The 26,317-nt window shown below is 43.9% G+C and overlaps 1 long non-coding RNA gene across 2 annotated transcripts; it reads right to left on the minus strand.

The window, feature by feature from the left end:
- Window positions 1–933: 933 nt before the first annotated feature.
- Window positions 934–26,317, minus strand: LOC141271320 (uncharacterized). 2 transcript variants are annotated; one of them, XR_012321894.1, is made up of 5 exons: window positions 26,228–26,317; window positions 24,838–24,871; window positions 18,773–18,848; window positions 9,981–10,086; window positions 934–973 (listed from the first exon to the last, which is right to left on the minus strand). It is a non-coding gene; the product is annotated as an uncharacterized lncRNA (long non-coding RNA). The 2 variants fall into 2 exon arrangements; XR_012321893.1 differs by lacking the exon at window positions 24,838–24,871 and having other exon boundaries at window positions 26,228–26,310.

The raw sequence follows: 26,317 nt of genomic DNA on the forward strand, positions 1-26,317 counted from the left end.
ATTAATAAATTGAAAAAAATATATATCTTCATTGTATACTATTTTTTGCAAAGGATTTCTATGGTGACAGATGCCAGTGTGTATTATCCGTCATTGGTATTTGTTTAGCTTATATGTCCCATTAATACATACATACATTAAATGGATGCCTAAATATGATGCAAAAATAGCCTAAGACTGGTCATAGAAGGAAAGGATACAAGGGAGCAGGAAAACTATAAGTATATACACAAAAAGCTTTGTAATGTGTATAAATGAAATTACATGTAAAATGATAAATGTGTGTGTACATACTGTATATGTCAGACATTAGCGCCAACAGATTAATCGGAAACAAAATTTATAGAGGGGACACAAAAAAAAACAATTAAGTCAATACAGCGAGTCTTAAACATATGTCATGAACGATTAACTTTATTGATCAAGTAGAAAGGTGTATTGGACATACAAAAAACAGAAAGATGGCATACATCACAAATATAAATAGTAAAATAGTGTATACGAACATGTAAAGGAGACTCACTGCTTAGTACAAAATCACAAATATAGTATATTGGCTGTAACCATTATCAGAAATATATATAAAAATACATAGATAATATTGACGATGCAATCAGAATATACAGGGGGGAATGGTGACTAAATAATGGTCAAGTATACCAGGCTGGGGTAAAAGGTAAATATATATCCCATACATGGCAAGCTCAAATAGTCAGCGTACACTCAGGATGGATGGAAAAATATGAGTTTAGTACATACTTGGTTCATAGCAGGAGCTTCATTGCAATGCGCCCACCCGGACACGGGTTCCGGCGATGTCTTCGTCAGGAGGTGGCGTCATCACAGGAAGAGGGAGTATAACAATGCAGCTTTAGCCAATAGGAGAGGAAGGCGGCGTGTAGTGACACATGCGTGATCTGGTGAAGTCTGGGAGCGTCACTTCACAGATCATGACATCAACTAAGTTGCAACGCTGAAGGGCACAAAAAATACAGGATAAGGAGAACCAGCCGGGCACCAGATGTGCATGCATGCTGCAGGGCCGATCTGCAAAAGTAGTCTAGCATTCATAATGGGGGAAATCAACAATGTGCATAGTGGGAGCGTAATACTCCAAAAAGGACACAAGATGGTGCAAAGGAGCTTCGTATTAATTGTATTCAGCATAGTGACTAGACCACATTATGTGATATTATGACATAAGGATATTAATATTGCCATAAATAAGATACATATTAATGACTAGATGGTGGCCCGATTCTAACGCATCGGGTATTCTAGAATATGTATGCGGCCGACCGGGCGCGACTAATCAGCGAAGCAGTGTTTAAATGGGTTGTGCACTACTTTAAATTAACCCCCGAATGTATCGCCCCCGGGGCCCCTAATGAATTTTGGAGGATCGGGGAGCGAGGCCGCGGGTCGGGGAACTTCTGCTGCGAGCAGCCAGGAGATGACTGGCTAGCACAGGGTGAGCGGGTGAGCGTGTGAGGATGAGAGTGTGAGGGTGAGCGTGGGAGCGTGTGAGGGTGAGCGTGGGAGCGTGTGAGGGTGAGCGTGGGAGCGTGTGAGGGTGGGAGCGTGTGAGGGTGAGCGTGGGAGCGTGTGAGGGTGGGAGCGTGTGAGTGTGAGGGTGGGAGCGTGTGAGGGTGGGAGCGTGTGAGGGTGAGCGTGGGAGCGTGTGAGGGTGAGCGTGGCAGCGTGTGAGTCCGAGGGTGAGTGTGGAAGCGTGAGCGTGGGAGCGTCAGAGCCTGAGCGTCAGAGCCTGAGCGTCAGAGCCTGAGCGTGAGCGTCTGAGGGTGTGAGGGTGAGCAGGTGAGGGTGAGCGTGTGCGGGTGAGCCGCTAAAGGCCGCCATCTTTTTCTGAAATCCTGCGTCGCTGATTGGCCGCGGCCTGACCAATCAGCGACGTGGGATTTCCTGGACAGACAGACAGACGGGATAAGACAATTATATATATTAGTTAATATCTATAGTGACAAGTTCAGAAAAACAACAAGAAATGGAAAATGATTGATGAATTAAATATAATGAAAATATAATGTAAATAATGCATTGAATATAATAAAAAGTGTCTAATTTATAAAAGCGTGTGATGAAAGGTGACGAGAGAAAAAGAATATATGTGATTTTTATATATCCAAACAAGCAATGATGAGTGAATGTGAATAAGGGAACACATAGATCAATGTTTATACCCCTCAAAGCGGCATGATTGCATTACATTAGCTAAGAGTAATATACGGATATGAGTCCAGAATGTAAAATGTGCACGGAAATAAGGCGGTGGGAAAGGAGGGAAAGGGAAGGAGGGATGGATAGATGAGGAAAGGGGGAAAGGGAAGGAGGGATGGATAGATGAGGAAAGGGGGAAAGGGAAGGAGGGATGGATAGATGAAGAATGAGGGAAAGGGAAGGAGGGATGGATAGATGAGGAAAAGGGGAAAGGCAAGGAGGGATGGAAAGATGAGGGAAGGGGGAAAGGCAAGGAGGGATGGATAGATGAGGAAAGGTGGAAAGGCAATGAGGGATGGATAGATGAAGAAAGGGTGAAAGGGAAGGAGGGAATGATAGATGAGGAAAGGGTGAAAGGGAAGGAGGGAATGATAGATGAGGAAAGGGTGAAAGGCAACGAGGGATGGATAGATGAGGAAAGGGGGAAAGGCAAGGAGGGATGGATAGATGAGGGAAGGGGGGGAGAAAAAACTAAGTATATATAAAACATTTATATGAAAATAAGTGAGTATAGGGGTCTCACATAAATTGAAACCAGAATAAACGGTGCAAGGTGTAAAAACCAAACACTTAGTAAAGCAACATTGTGTAGATGCACAGTAATATATAGATAAAATACTAATGATGTTATAAAACTTGTACATCTACATAGGTGGTAAAAATGTGAATATCGATGGTGCAGAGAGACAGTGAATTACGATGAGAATGATGTGACGAACATCGCAGTCACTCCCAGAAACTAAAGACACAGTCACAGGCGGCCAAACGGAATAAACACATGGAGACACTAAAATACGTTGAATGATGAGTGAATTACATAAAAAACACATAAAAAACATATAGTATAAAAAAAATGAAAGAAAAATATAATACTAGGCTGCATGAAGAGAGGATATGAAGGAGAAAACCTTAAAACATAGCCAGATGGCAAAGGTAGTTAGAGGAAGGGGTGAAACTAATGTTTTCAGTGAGTACCAGGGGGTTTACCGTATTCAGGGTCCAAATCCATGAAAATAAAAACACATATAGCCGCAGCTCTCAGCTCCTCTTGATTACTAATACGTCTGAAGGCAGGGACAGTGACACCAGCGGTGATTGGGTGCAGGGTTCATATGTTGCATAACAACCACACGTGAGCCCCGAGAATGCGAGCGCAGACATGGCTGGAACGGCACAGGCGCGGGAGGCGAGTACAAGTGTTTTTATTCTCACGGGGGCAAATATTCACATCGAGAAAAGATTGTCCTAATAGTGGACAACCCCTTTAAGCTAATGAGTAGTGAGACCCACGTATATTTTTGAACAAGGGCATGTGGCATAATATGCAGCTGGTTTTGTGGCACAAGATATTTGATGCATGATGTTAAAATGTTTCAGTCCTGTGGAATCACAAAAGGTGTCAGTGCCAGTGGCGAACCACCAAAGGCAGCAGACCACGCGGCTGCTATGGGGCCTGTGAGCCGGGGGTTCCGGTGCCAGCGCCGGAACTGTCCCCCGCCCGTCATCGCAATTTCATCCTGGAATCTGATACAGTTGAATGCACTGATGAAAGTTGGAGCGTCAGCTGACGCTTCCTCCTCCATCATTCTTCCTCGGCATCTGACGTCTCAGAGCAGCGGGCGTGCTGACGTCATTACATGGCGTCCACTACGCTGAGATGTGCAGTGGGGGAAGGAGGAGGAGAGGTGAGTATTGTATTTTTTTTTTAAATCAATGAGTACGTTGTGGTGGCCATAATACTGTATAGAGGACTATGGGGAGTGCAGTATACTGTATTGAGGACTATGGGGAGCGCATTATACTATATGGAGGACTATGGGGAGTACATTATACTTATACTGTATGGAGGACTATGGGGAGCACATTATACTGTATGGAGGACTATGGGGTGTGCATTATTCTGTATGGAGGACTATGGGGACAGCATTATACTATATGGAGGACTATGGGGACAGCATTATACTATCTGGAGGACTATGGGGAGCGCATTATACTGCACGGAAAACTATGGGGATTGCATTATACTTATACTGCATGGAGGACTATGTAGTGTGCATTAAACTGTATGGAGGACTGAGGTGCAGTATATAATATGGAGGACTGTGGGGCCCATTATAGTATATGGAGAGCTATGTAGGGACTATTATAATATTTGGAGGGTTATGTGGGGGCCATTATAATATTTGGAGGGCTATGTGGGAGCCTTTATACTTTATGGAGGGCTATGTGGGGGCCATTATACTGTATGCAAGAAATTATACAGTGTGAAGGTTTGTGTGGGGTCAATCATACTGTGTAGAGCCCAATTAGAACTTCTGTTATGGGGCCCCATGACTTCTATGTGCGCCCCTGGTCAGTGTATTCAATGTTAGGACAGCAACACCAATATAAATAAAGCAAAAATTAACAACATGGCCCAAGTTAAAAATTGGTCCAGGCACCCACAACACACCCAACGCACGTTTCACACAGGAAATGCTTCGTCCAGGGGTGATGGCATGCTGGAAGGGGTAAGTATTTAAATGAATCCTGGCCAATGAAGCCCTATTTCTGCTGATTGACAATAAGTACTTTTTGCCACTGGCATTTTCTTCCGCTGGATTCCGGACACGGTGGTTTGCTGCGTCGTGGCTAAGATGTTATACAGGTACCCATGACAACGGTGACATAAGGTCAGGGGTTGCGCGGCTTGTATGTCAGGTGGCGATAGCGCAGCTGAGTATGATTATTAATCAGCAGAACTGGGGCTTTATTGGCCAGGATTCAATTAAATACTTACCCCTTCCAGCATTCCATCACCCGTGGGGGATGCAGCATTTCCTGTGCGAAACGCGCATCAGGTGTGTGGTGGGTGCCTGGACCTCAGAAGTACGCACCCTGGTAAATATGGTCTCTTCTTGTGTTCATGTTAGGTAGTTTTAGTATGGGTTTTTCTAGTGCAATATACACAGTTTCACAAGGACACTATTGATATTTATTTACCTGTATTAATTTATTGGTTGTGCTACTCTATCTATATCTGTTCTTTACATGTGGTGAACCATATATGTATTCAACGTTGTTTACTTTTACATGTAATGGTCTATCATATATTTAACGTTGTACATCTACCTGTTGGAGCTTTGTGAAAAATATTTTTGTAACTCTCTCTACATTATATAGGTCCAGGTGTCAAACCTATTTGTTATCTGTGGTGTGTCTTTTTGTTTTTACCTTGTGCATTTTTGTCCTTTATATGTTTCAATAAAGTTTTGCGAATTTTTAACTTGGGCCATGTAGTTAATTTTTGCTTTATTTATATTGGTGTTGTTGATTCTAGACTGGGCCCAAATGATTTATTGGTGTTCAATGTTAGGACAGAAAATGCATCTGCCACAAGGTGAACATCCCCGACGTGGGTGAACTTTATCCAAAAAGATGATTGGATCATTATGGTAGTGACTTTTCTACACGAGATCACGGAGGTTTTTACTCCCCCGAAAGGTGATACCAGGTTTATTAGATAAGTATATGGTTAGAGTAGAATCCGCCAAGAGGATGGGCCACCATTTTTCTAAACGTTTCCTTTTCAAGGAGGAAGAAAATAAAAAGTTATGGCTTTTGGAAGAAAGTGAGGAAAAAACATAATCACAAAAATGAACATTTGCTCAGTTCTTTGGGGATTAAACAGGAAACCCACTGGACTGAATAAAGGCCATAACTGGTGTAAGATGCTGGGATCAGATAAGTAATAAATACATCTTGTTCATGGCGTACTTCTGAATTCATGGCGCAGGGGAATATAGATTTGTACAATCATCCTGCATATTGGACTTATGTGGTCGGGCATCAGATATTGTATTCTCTCTGTTATAGCTATTTAATCAGCACATTTCTAGGTTTATGTTATGGTCTCACTTTTTACCTTTATACTGGTGGCTCTGGAATATGACATATTCTTACATGATTAAATATATATTTCTAATCTCTACCCAGGAACCAGCGATCTATAGATCATATAGAGATGGAGCCGCAGGACGATGACGAGACCTCCATGATCAGCATTTCTTCCCTGCTGGACCGCTTCATGGAAGAGGTCAGTGCCAGGCTCTTTCATCTATTAGATTGGCTGTGTACTGTACAGTCATGGCCAAAAGTATTGAGAATGAGACAAATAGTAATTTTTCCAAAGTTTTCTGCTTCATTTTTTGTAATGGCAATTTGCATATACTCCTGAATGTCAAAGAGTGATCAGCTTAACAGCAATTACTGTACTTGCAAAGTCAATATTTGCCCAGAAAATGAACTTTAACCCCCAAAACACATTTCAACATCATTGCAGTCCTGCCTTAAAAGGAGCAGCTAACATCGTTTTAGTGATTGATCCATTAACACAGGTGTGGGTGTTGATGAGGACAGGGCTGGCGATCAATCAGTCATGATTAAGTAAGAATGACATCACTGGACACTTTAAAAGGAGGCTGGTTCTTGGTATCATTGTTTCTCTTCAGTTAACCATGGTTATCTCTAAAGAAACACGTGCAGCCATCATTGCACTGCACAAAAATGGCCTAACAGGGAAGAGTATCGCAGCTACAAAGATTGCACCTCAGTCAACAATCTATCGCATCATCAAGAACTTCAAGGAGAGAGCTTCCATTGTTGTCAAAAAGGCTCCAGGGCGCCCAAAAAAGACCAGCAAACGCCAGGACCGTATCTTAAAACTGTTTCAGCTGCGGCATCGGACTACCAGCAGTGCCGAGCTTGCTCAGGAATGGCAGCAGGCTGGTGTGAGTGCTTCTGCACGCACTGTGAGGCGGAGACTCTTTGAGCAAGGGCTGGTTTCAAGGAGGGCAGCAAAGAAGCCACTTTTCTCCAGAAAAAACATCAGGGACCGACTGATATTCTGCAAAAGGTACAGGGAGTCGACTGCTGAGGACTGGGGCAAAGTCATTTTCTCTGATGAATCCCCATTTCGATTGTTTGGGACATCTGGAAAACAGCTTATTCGGAGAAGAAGAGGTGAGCGCTACCACCAGTCTTGTCTCATGCCAACTGTAAAGCATCCTGAAACCATTCATGTGTGGGGTTGCTTCTCAGTCAAGGGAATCGGCTCACTCACAGTCTTGCGTAAAAACACAGTCATGAATAAAGAATGGTACCAGAATGTCCTCCAAGACCAACTTCTCCCAACCGTCCAAGAGCAGTTTGGCGTCCAACAATGCCTTTTCAAGCATGATGGAGCACCTTGCCATAAAGCAAAGGTGATAACTAAATGGTTCATGGAACAAAACATAGAGATTTTGGGTCCATGGCCTGGAAACTCCCCAGATCTTAATCCCATTGAGAATTTGTGGTCAATCATCAAGAGACGGGTGGACAAACAAAAAACAACAAATTCTGTCAAAATGCAAGCATTGATTATGCAAGAATGGACTGCTATCAGTCAGGATTTGGTCCAAAAGTTGATTGAGTGCATGCCAGGGAGAATTACAGAGGTCTTGAAGAAGAAGGGGCAACACTGCAAATATTGACTTGCTGCATTAACTCATTCTAACTGTCAATATAACCTATTGGTACTCATAATATGATTGCAATGATATTTCTGTATGTGATATAAACATCAGACAAACACTAATAAAAACCAGAGGCCAGCAGATCATGTGAAAATATAATTTTGGTGTCATTCTCAAAACTTTTGGCCATGACTGTACTGTAGATGTTTGATTTCATCCAGAAAAACATGATTTTCATCTCAATTTTCATCCCTATGGCATATGAAAATTTACATGACCAAATACAATTTCCTATTTTAAAGAATTGTTTGTATCCGTAAAATTCTTACGCTATCTGTATTGGATGCGATTTTTTTGCTCATTCATAGACTTATGAGTCTCACCTGGTATACAGAAGAAGCTAAGGCATGCTGAGATGTTTTTGCACGCAGATTCGATCCATGAAAAAAACCTGATCCTATCAACTAATTAAATGACATTGGTCCTCATGCCATCCGTGTGATGTCAGTTTTTTATGGACAGCACTCAGACCGAAAATAAAGCTGTGTGAACTTAGCCTTATGTTCAGAGGCTCTGATGTTTTGTCAGAGCGCTCAGCTATTTTTGGTGTCCAAATGGCAGAGACTATATAGGTCTGAACAAACCCTTAACTTCAGTAAGAAAAGCAGCAATTTTCCAGATTCCACCAAGATTGATGAGGAATTTGGCACAGATATATGATAACGTATAATGTGCAGTGGGAGGGCAGATACATATAAAGGATGACCCGATTTGGCTTTAATAAAAATGTAACAGAAACCATGTGTTGATTTCTTTTAGATCTGTTGGTATTAAACAGATTAGTTACAAATAATATTTTTTTTTCTCTTTCCAACAGGTGAGAGGCGATGGATTAAGGATGACTGAATATTACGTAAGTGATATGAGCAAATCATATTATTAAAGTGTATTCCAACTGTACGGCAGAGATATAAGTACGCGGGAAAATTTATCATAGCGAGTGATTTACACACCGGCGTTGATCCAATGCTGGAGTAAGATGTATGAAATTCATCTGTCAGCTGCCTATGCGTTAGAGCAGCGTTTCCCTGACTCCAGTCCTCAAGAACCAACAGATCATGTTTTCAGGATTTCCTTAGTATTGCCCAGGTGATGGAATTCTTCCCTGTCCAGATGATGCAATTATCACCTGGGCCATACTAAGGAAATTCTGAAAACATGACCTGTTGGTGGCTCTTGAGGACTGGGTTGGGGGAACACTGTGTTAGGGCTCTGTCACACGTCCGTGTGTCCGGTACATGTGGTGACAGTTTCCACACGTACAGGAGACACTGACATACGCAGACCCATTCAAATGAATGGGTCTGCACACATGTCAGTGTGTTTCCACGGACCGTGTGTTTGTGTGATCCACGCGCTGACATGTCCGTTTTTGGACAACAGCACGGATCACATGGACCCATTCAAGTCAATGGGTCCGTGTAAACACGTACCGCACACGGATGCCATCCATGTGACACGTACTGGCGCTTGGGAATCAGCGGTACAATTAGCGCTGTTCCCAAGCACCGGGTGCTGAACGCTGCCCTCATCATTGTTCCCTGCTGGCGCTGTGATCAGCACCAGCAGAGTTTAATGATGAGAGTGGTAGTGTCTGCTCCTGGTGTCTTCACCTGTAAAAATAAGAATAAAATAAAAAATCCATATGCTCACCTGTCCTAAGTGTCCCCGACTGTAATCCATGATACCGATCAGCAGAGGAGCCGAGGAGAATAATATCATAGTGCAGATTTGAGAGCGCCTCTACATTTTCCCAATACAATTTCTAATTTTCCTCTTTTCCTCTATAAGGATCAGGATGATTATGAAGATGATGACGGGGTAAGAGCCTCATTGGCACCATAGTGTATATAAGTGCTCCCTTACCTATGGCCCTGAAGGCATCTCTAAATTATCACTCCTAGTGTGCAACAGTTTGTGTAATTAATAAAATGACTGAAATTAAAGGGGTTGTTCAGTCCAGGTGTAATTTTTGGCAGAATACAGAATCCAAACAGTATGTAATGTTCTGCTGACCTGATCACTCATATAGCAAATCTCATACTTTTGGTCACTTTACAACTGCTAGAACCGGCACGTGTAGCCAAATCTTAAAAGTGTATTAGGATAAAATACGTTATGAAAATTCCACCAAGGCTACACAGCCCCTTAACATTATTAAAGAATAAATACAAACAAACTAATTCTTACCTCTTGTATTGCAGCCTATCTACATGAAGCTGGATGATGGCATCAGGATCCCAGTGGATGATGTAAGTGGTGGTAGTGATGATGCAGTGTGTACCTTCATACTGAACTGAAGGGACATGATTTACATTAGCATCATGTACAGGAAAAGTCACAAAAAAATTTCAAGACAGAGAGAAAGCCCTTTTTAACTTTATGCTAAATTAATGAATCGCATGCTCCATATAGATGAATTCGGCATCAGAAAAGGCAACCACAAGACAAAAAATGAAAGTGACTTAACAAAAATGCATATGATGAATAGGGGCCACCATATTTAGCTTTACTTTATTGTGTTTATAGGTACCGGAGACAGAGCATATTTCAGAAGAAAACATCACTACGACAGTGGAAGAACAACCTGTCTCAGAAGAACGCAGTACAGAGGCGGAAACAACCTGCTGCGCCTGGCCCCGCATTCCTGCAAGAAGGATTATGAGAAGAGCAAGGGCCAGGATTGCCTCCATCATAAACACTCTGTTCAGATAAGTATAAATAAGTAAGGGTAAGAATAAGTATAGGTAAGAAAAGATAAGTATAAGTAAAAAAAAATATTTGTAGGTAAAAAAGGATAGGTATAGGTAAGAAAAGATAAGTAAATAAAATAAAAAATAAATAAAAAAATATATAATTATAGGTAAAAAAAGATAAGTATAGCTAAAAAAGGTATATTTAAGAAAGTATAAGCATAGGTAAGTAAGGATAAGTGTAGGTAAATCTAGGTAAAAAATTCAAGAAAAGTAAGAAAAAAAATAATAAGTATAGATAAGTAAGGATAGGAATAGATAAGAAAGAAGAAATATAGTTAAGTATAGGTTGGAAAGAATAAGCATGGGTATGTATAGGTAAGAAGGGATAAGTATGGGTACTTATAGTTTTGTAATATTTATAGTAAATAAATGAAAATAAAATATGTATAATTGTTCAGGGGTTTTCAAGTCAGAGTATGTATAGTAGAAATAATCCATGATACATACATCACACTTTTCTCAGGTCTAGCTTATTTGAATTCAAGTAACAGAGCATTTATAGTTTTAAGTAGCGCCGGGACACTGATATCTATACCTCCATGTCACTGCCCTTTAATTTTGCCTTTAATATCCAATCTACAATGTCACTAGCCAGTGTCAGATGCAATTTCCCTTGTAAAGGATTAGTACAAGCCCCGTCTTACACAACTGCATTACATGTACACATGCTCTAATATCTGCCTCAGACACACACACACACACACATTATGACTCATTTACACATATAAACATACTGTACAATGATACTGACATATGTATTTTCCATATTCACGTGCATACATACACATATATATATATATACACACACACATACATACATACATTATATACACACACACACACACACACACACATACATAGTGTTTGGCATAAATGAGTATGCCCCTTTAAAAAGTTAAATTTTAATCAATGTCTCACTGAATACAAGAACAAATTCATAAATTTTGACAAGAATGAATTTCATAGAACATTTCTTTAACCCATAACATGAAAATAAGGTTAATAATATAACTTTCCTTATAAAATCTTCAGTTTTACTCAAATTAGTTGATACAAAAATGAATATAACCCATATCAAAAACTACTACAGCTAGTATTTTGTATGACCTCCATAATTTTTAAGAATCTCACCAACTCTTTTAGGCATGGAATGAACAAGATGGCGACATATTCCAACATCTAGCTTTTTCATTCTTCAACAATGACATCTTTTAGAGCCTGGATACTGGATGGAGAGTGATGCTGAACTTGGCTCTTTAGAATTCCCCATAGGTGTTCGGTTGGGTTCAGATCAGAAGACATACTTGGCTACTGAATTATGTTCACCCTGTTCTTCTTCAGAAATGCAACAATGACCTTAGATTTGTGTTTTGGTTCATTATCATGTTGGAAAAGTGCATGTCTACTAGGGCACGGGGTGATGGTAGCATCTTCTCTATCAATATACAGCAGTAGATCCCCGACACCAGCAGCACTCATGTAACCCCACATAAAGATACTGCCACTACCATTTTTCACTGTAGGCACCATTCATTTAGAAAAATGCATGCAGCCTACAATGAAAAATGGTGGTGGCAATGTCTTTATGTGGAGTTACGTGAATGCTGCTGGTGTAGGGGAATTACAGTTTGTGGAGGGTATCAGAAATTCACAGTTGTACTGCCACTATACACGATAGATGTACTATCTATATTGATAGCGAAGATACTACCATCACTCCATGCCCTTGTAGATGTGCTCTTTTCCAACATCACAATGATCCAAAACATACATCTGTTGCATTTCTGAAAAAGAACAGGGTGATTCAAGGGCCAAGTATGCCTCCTGATCTAAAACCAATCAAACACCTAAGGGCTCTTTCACACATCCTGATATTTCCAGTACTGGAAAAAACAGTACTGGAGATATCCGTGTCCATGTGACACACATGTGGCCACTGTATGGTGTCCATGTGCAGCATCAGGAGCACACATACCGGCGCTAGGGAATCAGCAGTACAGTTAGCGCTGTTTCCAAGTTCCGGGTGCTGAATGCTGCCCTCATCAGTGTTCCCTGCTGGCGCTGCGATCAGCACCGGAAGGGACAATGATGAGAGTAGTAGTGTCTGCACCCGCAATGTCCAACTGTAAAAATAAAACCAAAAAATCTTATACTCCCTTGTCCTAAGTGTCCCCCGCTGTAATCCATGTGACCGATCACGCCGAGGAGCCTGGGAGAATGACGCGCTGCAGGGAGCCGGCCCCAGAGCTGTGCTCAGCGACTGATAGGAAACTGCTCACTGAGTTCAGCGGAGGTCTGGGACCTGCTCGCTGCAGTAGTCATTCTCCCCGGCTCCTCTGCATGACCAGTCACATAGACTACAGCGGGGGACACTTAGGACAGGTGAGTATAAGGATTTTTTATTTTTTTCTTATTTTTACAGTTGGACACTGCAGGAGCAGACACTACTACTCTCATCATTGTCCCTGCTGATGCTGATCACGGTGCCAGCAGGGAACAATGATGAGGGCAGCATTCAGCACCCGGCGCTTGGGAATCTCACGAACTGTACTGCTGATTCCCAAGCGCAGGAACGTGTTTACACGGACCCAATGACTTGAATGGATCCGTGGGTTCCGCCGGCCAAAAACGGACATGTCTACGTGTGGGTCCCGCAGACACATGGTCCCTGGAAACACACTGACATGTGCACAGACCCATTCATTTGAATGGGTCTGCGTGTGTCAGTTTCTCCGGTACGTGTGGAAACTGTCACCACACGTACAGGAAACACTGACATGTGGAAGAGCCCTAAGGGAAATTCAAAAAAGACAAGTTGAGCATCACTCCCCTACCAGCATTCAGGCATTAAAAGAGGTCATTTTTGAAGAATGGAATAAGATAGAAGTTGCAAAATGTCGCCAACTTGTTGTTTTTAAAAATCAGAGAGGTTATACAAAATACTAGATGTAGAATATTTAATGTAGGATGTATTCATTTTTGCATCAACTAATTTGAATAAAACTGAAGATTTTGTAATGAAAGTTATATTATTAACCTTACTGTGATGGCTTAATAAAATGTTCTATGAAACTCAGTCTTGTCAAAACTGGAGAATGTTCTTGTATTCAGTGAGACATTGATTAAATTCTTACTTTTCAAGGTGGGGTGTACTCATTTATGCTGAGCACTAATATATATTTATATTATATATATATATATATATATATATATATATATATATATAGACACACTGCTCAAAAGAACAAAGGGAACACTCAAATAACACATCCTAGATCTGAATGAATGAAATATTCTCATTGAATACTTTGTTCTGTACAAAGTTGAATGTGCTGACAACAAAATCACACAAAAATCATCAATGGAAATCAAACTTATTAACTAATGGAGGCCTGGATTTGGAGTCACCCCCAAAATTAAAGTGGAAAAACACACTACAGGCTGATCCAACTTTGATGTAATGTCCTTAAAACAAGTCAAAATGAGGCTCAGTATTGTGTGTGGCCTCCGCGTGCCTGTATGACCTTCCTACACCGCCTGGGCATGCTCCTGATGAGGTTGCGGATGGTCTCTGTGGGATCTCCTCCCAGACCTGGACTAAAGCATCCGCCCAACTTCTGGACAGTTTGTGGTGCAACGTGACGTTGGCGGATGGAGCGAGACATGATGTCACAGATGTGCTCAATCGGATTCAGGTCTGGGGAACGGCGGGCCAGTCCATAGCTTCAATGCCTTCATCTTGCAGGAACTGCTGACACACTCCAGCCACATGAGGTCAGGCATTGTCCTGCATTAGGAGGAACCCAGGGCCAACCACACCAGCATATGGTCTCACAAGGGGTCTGAGGATCTCATCTCGGTACCTAATGGCAGTCAGGCTACCAATGGCGAGCACATGGAGGGCTGTGCGGCCCTCCAAAGAAATGCCACCCCACACCATTACTGACCCACTGCCAAACCGGTCATGCTGAAGGATGTTGCAGGCAGCAGATTGCTCTCCACGGCGTCTGCAGACTCTGTCACGTCTGTCACATGTGCTCAGTGTGAACCTGCTTTCATCTGTGAAGAGCACAGGGCACCAGTAGAACTTTGCCAATCCTGGTGTTCTGTGGCAAATGCCAAGCGTCCTGCACGGTGTTGGGCTGTGAGCACAACCCCCATCTGTGGACGTCGGGCCCTCATACGAACCTCATGGAGTCGGTTTCTAACCGTTTTAAAGACATATGCACCTTTGTGGCCTGCTGGAGGTCATTTTGCAGGGCTCTGGCAGTGCATCTCCTGTTCCTCCTTGCTCAAAGGCAGAGGTAGCGGTCCTGCTGCTGGGTTGTTGCCCTCCTACGGCCCCTCCACGTCTCCTGGTAGTGTCTCCAGCCTCTGGACACTATGCTGACAGACACAGCAAACCTTCTTGCCACAGCTCGCATTGATGTGCCATCCTGGATGAGCTGCACTACCTGAGCAACTTCTGTGGGTTGTAGAGTCCGTCTCATGCTACCACAACCAACATGTAAAAGTGACCAACACATCAGCCAGAAAGCATTGGTACTGAGATGTGGTCTGTGGTCCCCAACTGCAGAACCACTCTTTAATTGAGGATGTCTTGATAATTGCCAATAATTTCCATCTATTGTCTATTCCATTTGCACAACAGCAAGTGAAATTGATTGTCAATCAGTGTTGCTTCCTAAGTGGACAGTCTGATTTCACAGAAGTTTGATTTACTTGGAGTTATATTCTGTTGTTTAAGTGTTCCCTTTATTTTTTTTGAGCAGTGTATATATATTATATATATAGATTACCTGTTTGTTAGTCAATCCCTGCATGTGTCGCAGCTGTCTAACAGCCGCGACACATGCAGCGGCGACTCGAACACTTGAACATAGTTGTCGAGCATGCCGAAAATACTCGGACAGCACCCGAGCGTGCTCGGTAAAAGGGTTTATCAACCATGCTCGCCCATCATTAATAGTCATGTATGTACACTGCTCAAAAAAATAAAGGGAACACTTAAACAACAGAATATAACTCCAAGTAAATCAAACTTCTGTGAAATCAAACTGTCCACTTAGGAAGCAACACTGATTGACAATCAATTTCACTTGCTGTTGTGCAAATGGAATAGACAATAGATGGAAATTATTGGCAATTATCAAGACATCCTCAATTAAAGAGTGGTTCTGCAGTTGGGGACCAAAGACCACATCTCAGTACCAATGCTTTCTGGCTGATGTGTTGGTCACTTTTGCATGTTGGCTGTGCTTTCACACTCGTGGTAACATGAAACGGACTCTACGACCCACAGAAGTTGCTCAGGTAGTGCAGCTCATCCAGGATGGCACATCAATGCGAGCTGTGGCAAGAAGGTTTGCTGTGTCTGTCAGCGTAGTGTCCAGAGGCTGGAGGCGCTACCAGGAGACAGGCTAGTACACCAGGAGACGTGGAGGGGGCCGTAGGAGGGCAACAACACAGCAGCAGTACCGCTACCTCCGCCTTTGTACAAGGAGGAACAGGAGGAGCACTGCCAGAGCCCTGCAAAATGACCTCCAGCAGGCCACAAAAGTGCATGTGTCTGCACAAACGGTTAGAAACCGACTCCATGAGGGTAGTATGAAGACCCAACTTCCACAGATGGGGGTTGTGCTCACAGCCCAACACCGTGCAGGACGCATTGCATTTGCCACAGAACACAAGGATTGGCAAAGTCGCCACTGGCACCCTGTGCTCTTCACAGATGAAAGCAGGTTCACACTGAGCACATGTGACAGACGTGACAGAGTCTAGTGATGGCGTGGAGAGCGATCTGCTGCCTGCAACATCCTTCAGCATGACCGGAGTGGCAGTGGGTCAGTAATGGTGTGGGGTGGCATTTCTTTGGAGGGCCACACAGCCCTCCATGTGCTCGCGAGATGAAGCCTGACTGCCATTAGGTACAGAGATGAGATCCTCAGACCCATTGTGAGACGATATGCTGGTGCGGTTGGCCCTGGGTTCCTCCTAATGCAGGACAATGCCAGACCTCATGTGGCTGGAGTGTGTCAGCAGTTCCTACGAGATGAAGGCATTGAAGCTATGGACTGGCCCGCCCATTCCTCAGACATGAATCAGATTGAGCACATCTGGGACATCATGTCTCGCTCCATCCACCAACGTCACGTTGCACCACAGACTGTCCAGGAGTTGGCGGATGCTATAGTACAGGTCTGGGAAGAGATCCCACAGGAGACCATCCGCAACCTCATCAGGAGCATGCCCAGGCATTGTAGGTAGATCATACAGACACGTGGAGGCCACACACAATACTGAGCCTCATTTTGACTTGTTTTAAGGACATTACATCAAAGTTGGATCAGCCTGTAGTGTGTTTTTCCACTTTAATTTTGGTGGTGACTCCAAATCCAGGCCTCCATTGGTTAATAATTTTGATTTCCATTGATGATTTTTGTGTGATTTTGTTGTCAGCACATTCAACTTTGTACAGAGCAAAGTATTCAATGAGAATATTTCATTCATGCAGATCTAGGATGTGTTATTTCAGTGTTACTTTTATTTTTTTTGAGCAGTGTATTTACATTGATGTAGGTGTAACTGTGTCACATTGTATATATGTATGCATATATGTGTATGTGTCACAGCGTGCATGTGTGTGAATGTAGGTGTAACTGTGTCACATTGTATACATGTATGCATATATGTGTATGTGTCACAGCGTGCATGTGTGTGAATGTAGGTGTAACTGTGTGTCACATTGTATATATGTATGCATATATGTGTATGTGTCACAGCGTGCATGTGTGTGAATGTTGGTGTAACTGTGTGTCACATTGTATATATGTATGCATATACGTGTATGTGTCACAGCGTGCATGTGTGTGAATGTAGGTGTAACTGTGTGTCACATTGTATACATGTATGCATATATGTGTATGTGTCACAGCGTGCATGTGTGTGAATGTAGGTGTAACTGTGTGTCACATTGTATATATGTATGCATATATGTGTATGTGTCACAGCGTGCATGTGTGTGAATGTAGGTGTAACTGTGTGTCACATTGTATAAATGTATGCATATATGTGTATGTGTCACAGCGTGCATGTGTGTGAATGTAGGTGTAACTGTCACATTGTATACATGTATGCATTTATGTGAGTGTAACTATATGTGCATTCAGCATATGTGTATGATCATATTATCTTACAGTGTATGGATGTGAGTGTGTATATGTGTGAATATGAGTTAGTTTGTGCTTGTTGTGTACACAATTATCAGAAAATGACATTTCCTAAGAACACCCATACCCGATAATCGACCAGTGAACGTTCGCCCTTAGTTAAACATAAGCTTTAGTCTAGATATAAAGATAAGATAGAAATATATGTATTAGATATGTATAAAAAAGGTGTGACAGGGTCCATCCAGAGCTGACACTGCAGTGAACCAGGGATTAGCCGATCGCCAGTACTTGGGGTCAGGAAGGAATTTTTCCCCACACATGGGGTTGTTTTGCCTTCCTCTGGTTCACATCCTTTTTATGCAGTAAATCCTATAACGGCTCTGGATGATTAAATTATACTAAATTTGATAATGGATAAGAATAAAAATTAGTAAACTCTACTCATTGTGTCTGTGTCTTCTTTATATGCTGTTCTTTCTGCTCTCTCTTCTAAAGTCCCCGCATATCACAGATCATATAGAGGACGGTCATATTCCATAGTCACTGTACTTACCCCGCAGTAGCTCCAAACCATGCACCATTCCTGTAGCTCCCAGCCCTTCACATATGGAGAGGTGGACATGGTGCAAGGGGATGTAATGGGAATATAATATATTAGTGCAGCAAGAGATGTATTGGGTGGATATAGATGGAAAAAGGATGAGTCGTTGGCCTTACAGAACAGGAAGGCATAGTGCCAGGATAAAGATGGTGGGAACAGGATGCCACAATGTAAAGTTATAATTGTAGTAAGCTGAACTGGCACCACGACCACAAACCTGAAATCAAATGAGTGGCATGCGCCCAGGATATGGGACCAGAAAAAAAACACATTGAAATTATTTTCAACACAAACTTTTCAGGTTAAAAATGTTTCTACTCATAGAAAACCCCCTTAAACATTAAATAATCTAGTAAAAGGGTATTTCCATGATAAATAGTTATTGCCTATCCACAGGATATCACGGTCTGACAGATGCACTCCAATTTCCAATGAATAGAGAGATAGCCGTACATATTCGTCGTCCTCTTCGTTGATTTCCATGGAAGTTCCAGAAATAGACGTAAAATCAGGATAGGGAACAGCCATTCTGAAGAAAGATGTGGAGAAGAAAGATGTGGAGTACAAATGTGAAAACAGCATTTGTCAGACATTTATGGAATATTCTATAGACACAAAGGTCTAAGATGGGAAAACACCTAAAAAGTGGATCTTTTAGCAGCTTTCACATTACACTCTGCAAAATGTATTAATTACACAGGTCTACAATAACATTTTTTTAGGTGCCTATGTTTTTTGAACGGTTTTAGGGTATTTTGAGGGTGCTGGATTAAAAAAAAAGCCTTACTTACCGGTAACGGGATTTTTCGGAGCCCATGACAGCACCACGTGAGAGAGAGGATCCGCCCATCAAGGACAGGAAACTTACAGGTTAAAAAGGGCGGCCCTCTCTTCCCGCCTCAGTTTAGTTAACAGAGCATGAGAGTACCGCCAAGGTTAGTTATAACAAAACATAATCACATTAAGTACATTACTTTTCATCAATTTCCCACAAGGGTGCACAAAAAGAAATCAAATCTACAGGAGTGCACAACACCAGTGAAGGGAGGGAATATAAAAGGTGCTGTCATGGGCTCCGAAAAATCCCGTTACCGGTAAGTAACTAAGGCTTTATTCGGTCGTCCATGACAGCACCACGTGAGAGAATTACAGAGACGAAGGAAATTAGGGAGGGACCACAGCTTGAAGCACCCTTCTCCCGAAAGTGAGATCTGCAGAACCACCCAGATCCAATCTATAATGCCTATAGAAAGTAGAGGGAGAAGACCAAGTGGCAGCCTTACAAATCTCCTCAATGGAAAGCCCTGTCTTCTCCGCCCAGGAGGTTGACACCGCTCTGGTAGAATGCGCCCTCAATCCCTCCGGTATCTCTTTATCCCCTGAGGAGTATGCGAGGGAAATGGCCTCCTTGATCCATCTAGCGATTGTAGCCTTTGAGGCCTTACAACCCTTCCTAGCCACCTGATAGCAAATAAATAGGGACTTATCCTTTCTAAAGCCATGTGATACTTCTAAGTACCTTAGTACGCACCTCCTAACGTCTAAAGTGTGAAGTCTCTCCTCTTTTTGATTTTTGGGCGGAAAGCAAAAAGTTGGGAGAACTATTTCCTGGGTTCTATGGAATCGAGTGGCCACTTTAGGAAGAAAGGCTGGATCAGGTTTTAATATAATCCTATCGTCCAGAATTTGCGTGAATGGAGGGCATATTGAAAGGGCCTGTAGGTCACTGACTCTCCTGGCTGAAGTTAGGGCTACTAACAGGACCGTCTTTTAGAAAATAAATTTGGGGGAGACTAAATCTAGTGGCTCAAAAGGAGGACTGGTCAAGGCATCCAAGACAAAATTCAAATCCCAGGGAGACATCTTTGCTTTGGTAATGGGTCTACACCTAAAGGAAGCTTTTATAAAACGGCCTATCCAATAGTTATCTGCAATATTGGAAGAAAATAAAGCTCCCAACGCCGACACCTGTACTTTCAAGGTACTGGTAGTGAGACCTAATTCTAAGCCTCGCTGCAGAAATTCCAGAATTTTCCCAATAGGGGGCCCCTCCTCCACCTTAACTTCTGCAAAGGACAGAAACTTCCTCCAGGTCCTGGCATAAATACGGGTGGTAACAGGTTTTCTGCTAGCCAGGAGAGTATTCACTACATTTGCGAGGAATCCTTTGTTGGTCAATAACACCCTCTCAAATTCCACGCCGTCAAATGTAGACTCGGGGTTGGAGGATGGGAAAGTGGCCCTTGAGTGAGGAGGTCCGGAAGAACCCAGGGATCTGATATGGACATCTTCCGGAGACAAGGGAACCACGGTCTTTTGGGCCAAAAGGGACATACGAGTATCACTCTGGCCCGGTCTGCCCTGATCTTTCTTATCACCGCTGGGAGCAGGATCATGGGAGGGAAGGCATATGCCAGAGGAAATCTCCAGGGAACCATAAAGGCGTCCACTGCCAGGGGTCCTTCTCTGGGGTCTAAGGAACAAAAATTTTCCACTTTCCGATTGGCTCTTGTTGCGAATAAGTCCACAGTCGGAAGGCCCCACATTTCTACGATTCTGGAGAATATTTGTGGATTTAGGGACCACTCTCCTTCTTTTACAGAAGTACGGCTGAGGAAATCCGCTGTGATGTTTTCCTTGCCTTTTAGATGAGTAGCCGAAAGAGAGAGACAGTGATCTTCGGCTTTCAACAGAAGTGCGTTCGCTACCCTCATCAAGTTTCTTGAGCGGGTTCCCCCTTGGTGGTTTATGTAAGCAACCGTGACTTGATTGTCCGAGAGTACACGGACATGCTGGTCCTGAAAATATATAAGGAACTCGTTGAACGCATGCTGCACCGCCAGAAGCTCCTTAACATTTGATGACAACTGTTGCTCACTGCTTGACCAGGTTCCCTGCACTAACCCCTTCAAAGTGAGCTCCCCAACCTGTAGCACTTGCATCAGTGGACAAGACTGCAGTTGGACTACATTCCCAGGGAACCCCTTTAGCAAGATTGTCTTGTCGTAACCACCAACGAAGGGACCATAGGGCACGAGGACCTAGCGTAAACTTACGGTCTAGATGCCCCTTTAAAGCTGCATTATTGTACAACACATCCCACTGAAAGGCTCTTGAATGCAATTGTGACCAACGAACCGCAGGAAAAGTGGAGGTGAAGGTTCCCAATAGTGACATGGCCTTACGGAGTGACATAGAAGGTTTACGTATACATTGTTCTACCAACTCCCGGATTCTATAAATTTTCTCTTCTGGAAGACAACATAGCTGTTTCCTGGAATCTAATATGACCCCCAGATATTGTTGTACCTTGAGTGGAGATAGTCTAGACTTTTCTAAATTTAGAAACCACCCCAAACTCTTTAAGACCGACAAGGTCTCCTGCAGGTGGGTCTCGCATTGAACCAACGAATTCCCCACTATCAGGAGATCATCCAGGTAAGGGATAATTAGAATGTCCCTTTCTCTTATATGGGCCATAACTTCCGCCATTACTTTAGTAAAAACCCGTGGGGCTATAGCTAAACCGAAGGGGAGTGCAGTGTATTGGAAGTGTTTAACCACACTGTCTATTTCAATGGCCAGCCTCAAGTATTTCTGGTAATCACTATGAATTGGGATATGGTAATACGCATCTTTGAGATTGAGCACTACCATATAGCAGTGGGGAAAAAGTAACTTTATTACGGATTTTAAAGACTCCATTTTAAAAGGTGTGTATTTTAAGGAAATTATTCAGGGATTTCAGATTTATAATTGTCCTGAAACTTCCATTCCAGTTTCGGAATCAAGAAGAGCGGGGAGTAGAAACCAAGACCCTTTTCAGCTTCCGGAACCTCAATCAGGACGTGCTTTCTTATTAGGGTTTGTACTTCCGAAACGAGGGCAGCCTGGCGTTCTGGGGAATAACTTTTCGACCTCTTTCATCAGACTTGTCTTGCTCCCTGAAATATCTCTTCCGGAAAAATTTCCTCTTCCGGAACGATCTCTTAAAGGAGGGTAGAGGTACTGATGGAAACCCCTTCTTAGGGTCCCCCGCTTTCTCCAATAAGTCGTCCATGGTCTGACCAAAGAGGTATTCCCCTTCACATGGGATTGTACACAGTCTGGACTTAGTCTGTAAATCCCCAGGCCAGCTTTTAATCCACAAGGCTCGCCGAGCCGCATTTGACAGTGCTGCTGACTTTGCTGCCAACCTCACCGAGTCCACAGATGCATCAGCAAGAAAAGCTGCCGCCCTCTGAACCAGTGGAAGGGAAGAAATAATTCCTAGAAGTCCCATCCTTCAACTGACTGTCTAGCTGTTCAAGCCACACCATCAGGGCTCTGGACGTACAGGTAGCTGCTACTGTTGGTCTCAGTGCTCCCGCAGCTGTCTCCCATGCCCCTTTCAGGAAAGTATCAGCCCGTCTGTCTAGGGGGATCTCTCAATGCACCCATATCATCGAACGGGAGGGAAGTTCTTTTCGCTGCTTTAGTAACAGCAACATCCAGCTTGGGTGCTTTTAACCAGGAGGAACACATAGCATCCTCAAACGGATATTTCCTTTTAAAGGATGGAGGAACACTACCCTTCTTGTCAGGCTTTCTCCACTCCTTATCAATGAGGTCTTTCACCCTTGAGTTTACTGGAAAGACCCTTCTCTTCTTTAGCCCCAGACCACCAAACATAACATCCTCAGCTGACTTCTCTACCCTCGAGTCCACTATCCCCATTGTAGATCGGACGGCTTTTACCCAGGAGGGCGTTACCTGCTCCTTGGTCTTCCTCCCCAGGTCCAGGTGGGATCCAGGTGGGCTACTCGCCGTCAGGTCCTCAATCCCCCGGCGTTCAGCTGCTCGCGCCAAAAAATTCAAACGAGCCCCGCCCCTTCCGGTGACGTCACAGGGCTTCCTGCCCGGCCCACCGGAAGTCGCGTCAGAAGGTCGCGCCCGTCACGTGCGCCGCCGGCGCGACCTGGATCTCCTGCAAGCGGTAGCGGGGGGGGGAGGAAGCCCGCTAGCGGCCCCACACCTGGCGGACATCTACCTCCCGTGAGGCGATGTCGCGCCTGCCGCAACGCTCACGGAGGCGCCCCCATGAGCCCTGCCGTGGCGTCTCCAGAGGACCGGGACAGACCGGCTCCAACCACCTGCTGTGGCCCTCTCTGGGACAGGAGTCCATCTTCTGCAGGTAAGCCTGCAAGGTCCCCCATCATGGACAGGAAACCTAAACTGAGGCGGGAAGAGAGGGCCGCCCTTTTTAACCTGTAGGTTTCCTGTCCTTGATGGGCGAATCCTCTCTCTCACGTGGTGCTGTCATGGACGACCGAATAAACAAACAATACTTTTGTTGAATTGGTTCTAGTTTTTGAGATAATTCATCATGATAATAATGCATTTCCCCACTGCAACTTATGTGACAACAAATGCAATAGCTTTTGATCTGTTGACTCTTTAATAGTGTCTTAAGTAATGAAATATCTCATATAATTATATTGTATTTCAATTTATTGGCTTACAATGCTATAAAAGTGACTTTTTGAAGCCAGAATTCTATTGTAATTAATTAATATGGCATCTCAGATACTAGAGCCGATCTGGCAAAAAAGTTCATATTCTTAATCAGGACCATAAACTTAATATAAAACCATTCAGACATCGTTGGCACAAAAATCACTGTATTAGTGTTATGTCTCTTAAAACTGGTGAGACTGGTGTACTTACCATGAAAATCAATATCAAAATGTCTGTCTAAATGTCACATTTAAAAGAGCATTTTATGAGTCCAGTTACACCTAGACTCCTAAAAATATTTTCAGGTTAGACAGGAAAACTTTCACATCGGATCATACAGCCTTTCTTACAAAGATGCTTACCTGATAGTTGCGTGATGGTGGAGCAGGATCGCAGGGCCCTCCATTCCCGCCCTCCTTCAGGAACCTGACGGCGGCAGCAGAATAGGCGAGATGCTGCGGGCAGGTGTTTGGTAGGGGCCGGTGTCTGGCATGTGCAGCTTTCCAGTGGGTGCGGCCATCTTCCTGAAGCTATGACCTACAGGAAAATAGCCACTTGAGCCAGCGCAGACTGGTAGCTCAGGCGGCCGTTTTCCTGTAGATCAGAGCTTCTGGAAGATGGCCGCGCACACAGTAAAGCCTCGCACGCCGCTCGGGCACGCCGCTCACTGGCCCCCAGCCAGACACCGGGCCTCAGCCATCTCCCCTCCTCTGCCGCAGCCGCCAGGTTCCTGAGGGAGGGAACGGAGGGCCTGTGATCCTGCTCCACCACCACAACTCCTCGCTGCTGGAGCACCAGCTTCCTGAAGGACCCTGCCTCCTGTGACCCCTGCTCCACCGCCCCCCAGGTAAAATACCATAATTATTCAGACTATAAGACGGACCCCCATTTTATAAAAAAAATATATTTTTCCTATATTCCACCCCAAAATTTGGGGTGCGTGTTATAGACTGAAAAATAAAGTTACCTATTTTACTTAATGGGTGCAGAAATGACACAGAAAATCTTCAACATCAACTCACCAAAAGCTCATAGTGGGAACACAGCCTAGCAGCTCTAGAAAAAAATATTTCAAATACTAAATCAAAATAAAAAAGGGCTGAAGATATATTTTATCTTTTAGATGTAGAGTTTTGCCTATAAAATAAAATAAAAAAACTCCCAGCTGTGGCAAAAAAATAAAAAAATATCTTATAATGGATGAGGAGTAACCATTTAGGGCAGAGGTCCCCAACCTTTTTTGCACCAGGGACCGGCTATAAGGAAGACCAGTTTTCCATGGCCCGGTGGGGGTGGGGGCGGGGCTTTGGTCATATGGGGGTGGGGTTATGGAGGGGTGGAGCTGTATGGGGAGGATGCTGGCGGGACCTCGGTGTACAGCGCTGCTAAGTAGCAGCATTGTACATTGAGCGTCAGTGTATACAGCGCTGCTGCTTAGCAGCGCTACACACTGAACACCGGTACCGGGAGCCGCGTCACTGAAGCCATTCTGCTGCCCCAGCACGCCCCACATAACATGTTCTGCCGGGGGCGTGTCAGTGAGGAGAGCCTGCCGCCCCACCCCGTCAGGAACACACCATGCTGTGCTGTGGAGGGCCGCGTCACTAAGACCCGCCCAACGCCCCACCCCGTCCTGCATAATGTTCTCTGCCAGGAGCTGCGAGCTGTCACGGCTATGGCAGAAAACATTATAAATCCACACAGAGCGAGCTCTGACCAGGCGCAGGGCCGTGGAGCTAGCTGTCAGCGGCGCCGCGGACCGGCTGAAAAACCCCAACGGCCCGGTCCTGGTCCGCGGACCGGCGGTTGGGGACCTCTGATTTAGGGTATGCTCCCACACTGCAGTTTTTTCAGCACCAAAAATCAGAGTGGTGGCAGGAAAACAGCTTCATACAATAAACACGTTTTTATTTGCATTTTAATGGGTGTGAAGTGCTGAGGAAACACTGGAGGTGCGGACATGCTGCGTCTGGCAAAAAAAGAGCAGCCGAGCTCAGAATAAGCTGAAGAAAAATGCAGCATGTGAACAAGGTTTCAGAACTCTCTGATTATACAGGTGCTGTAAAACACTGCATATTCTATATACCAAATACACTGCTAAAAAACAGTGCAAAAGCACATGAGCATAACCTTACAGTCACAATTTTCTACTGCCGTACATCCTATTATCAGAATGGTTAATGGAATAATGACAGAGCAGTGATAAGGATCATATAACAATATAATACATCAGTAGAGCTGCTCCTCTTACAGACAGAGCTGCCATCCTCCTGTCACACATGGGGCAGCAGTAATGAATGTAGAGCAGTCCTCAGTACTATGGGAAGTGGAGGTTATAAGCGAGGAGCCACTGCACTACACAGCATGGAGCACACAGGCTGCGGACATAGCACCGTAGGACACAGCACTTACCGGCACAGTGCACACCCACAGCTCCTACTCTTCTACACTGACTGAGCAGGAACAGCTGCTGCGCCAGGTGCCACTCCCCGCCCACCAATC

Source organism: Phyllobates terribilis, unplaced genomic scaffold, assembly GCF_046119375.1.
Source record: "Phyllobates terribilis strain yellow unplaced genomic scaffold, ASM4611937v1 Scaffold_5__5_contigs__length_657084704, whole genome shotgun sequence".
NCBI classification, from domain to species: Eukaryota; Metazoa; Chordata; class Amphibia; order Anura; family Dendrobatidae; genus Phyllobates; species Phyllobates terribilis.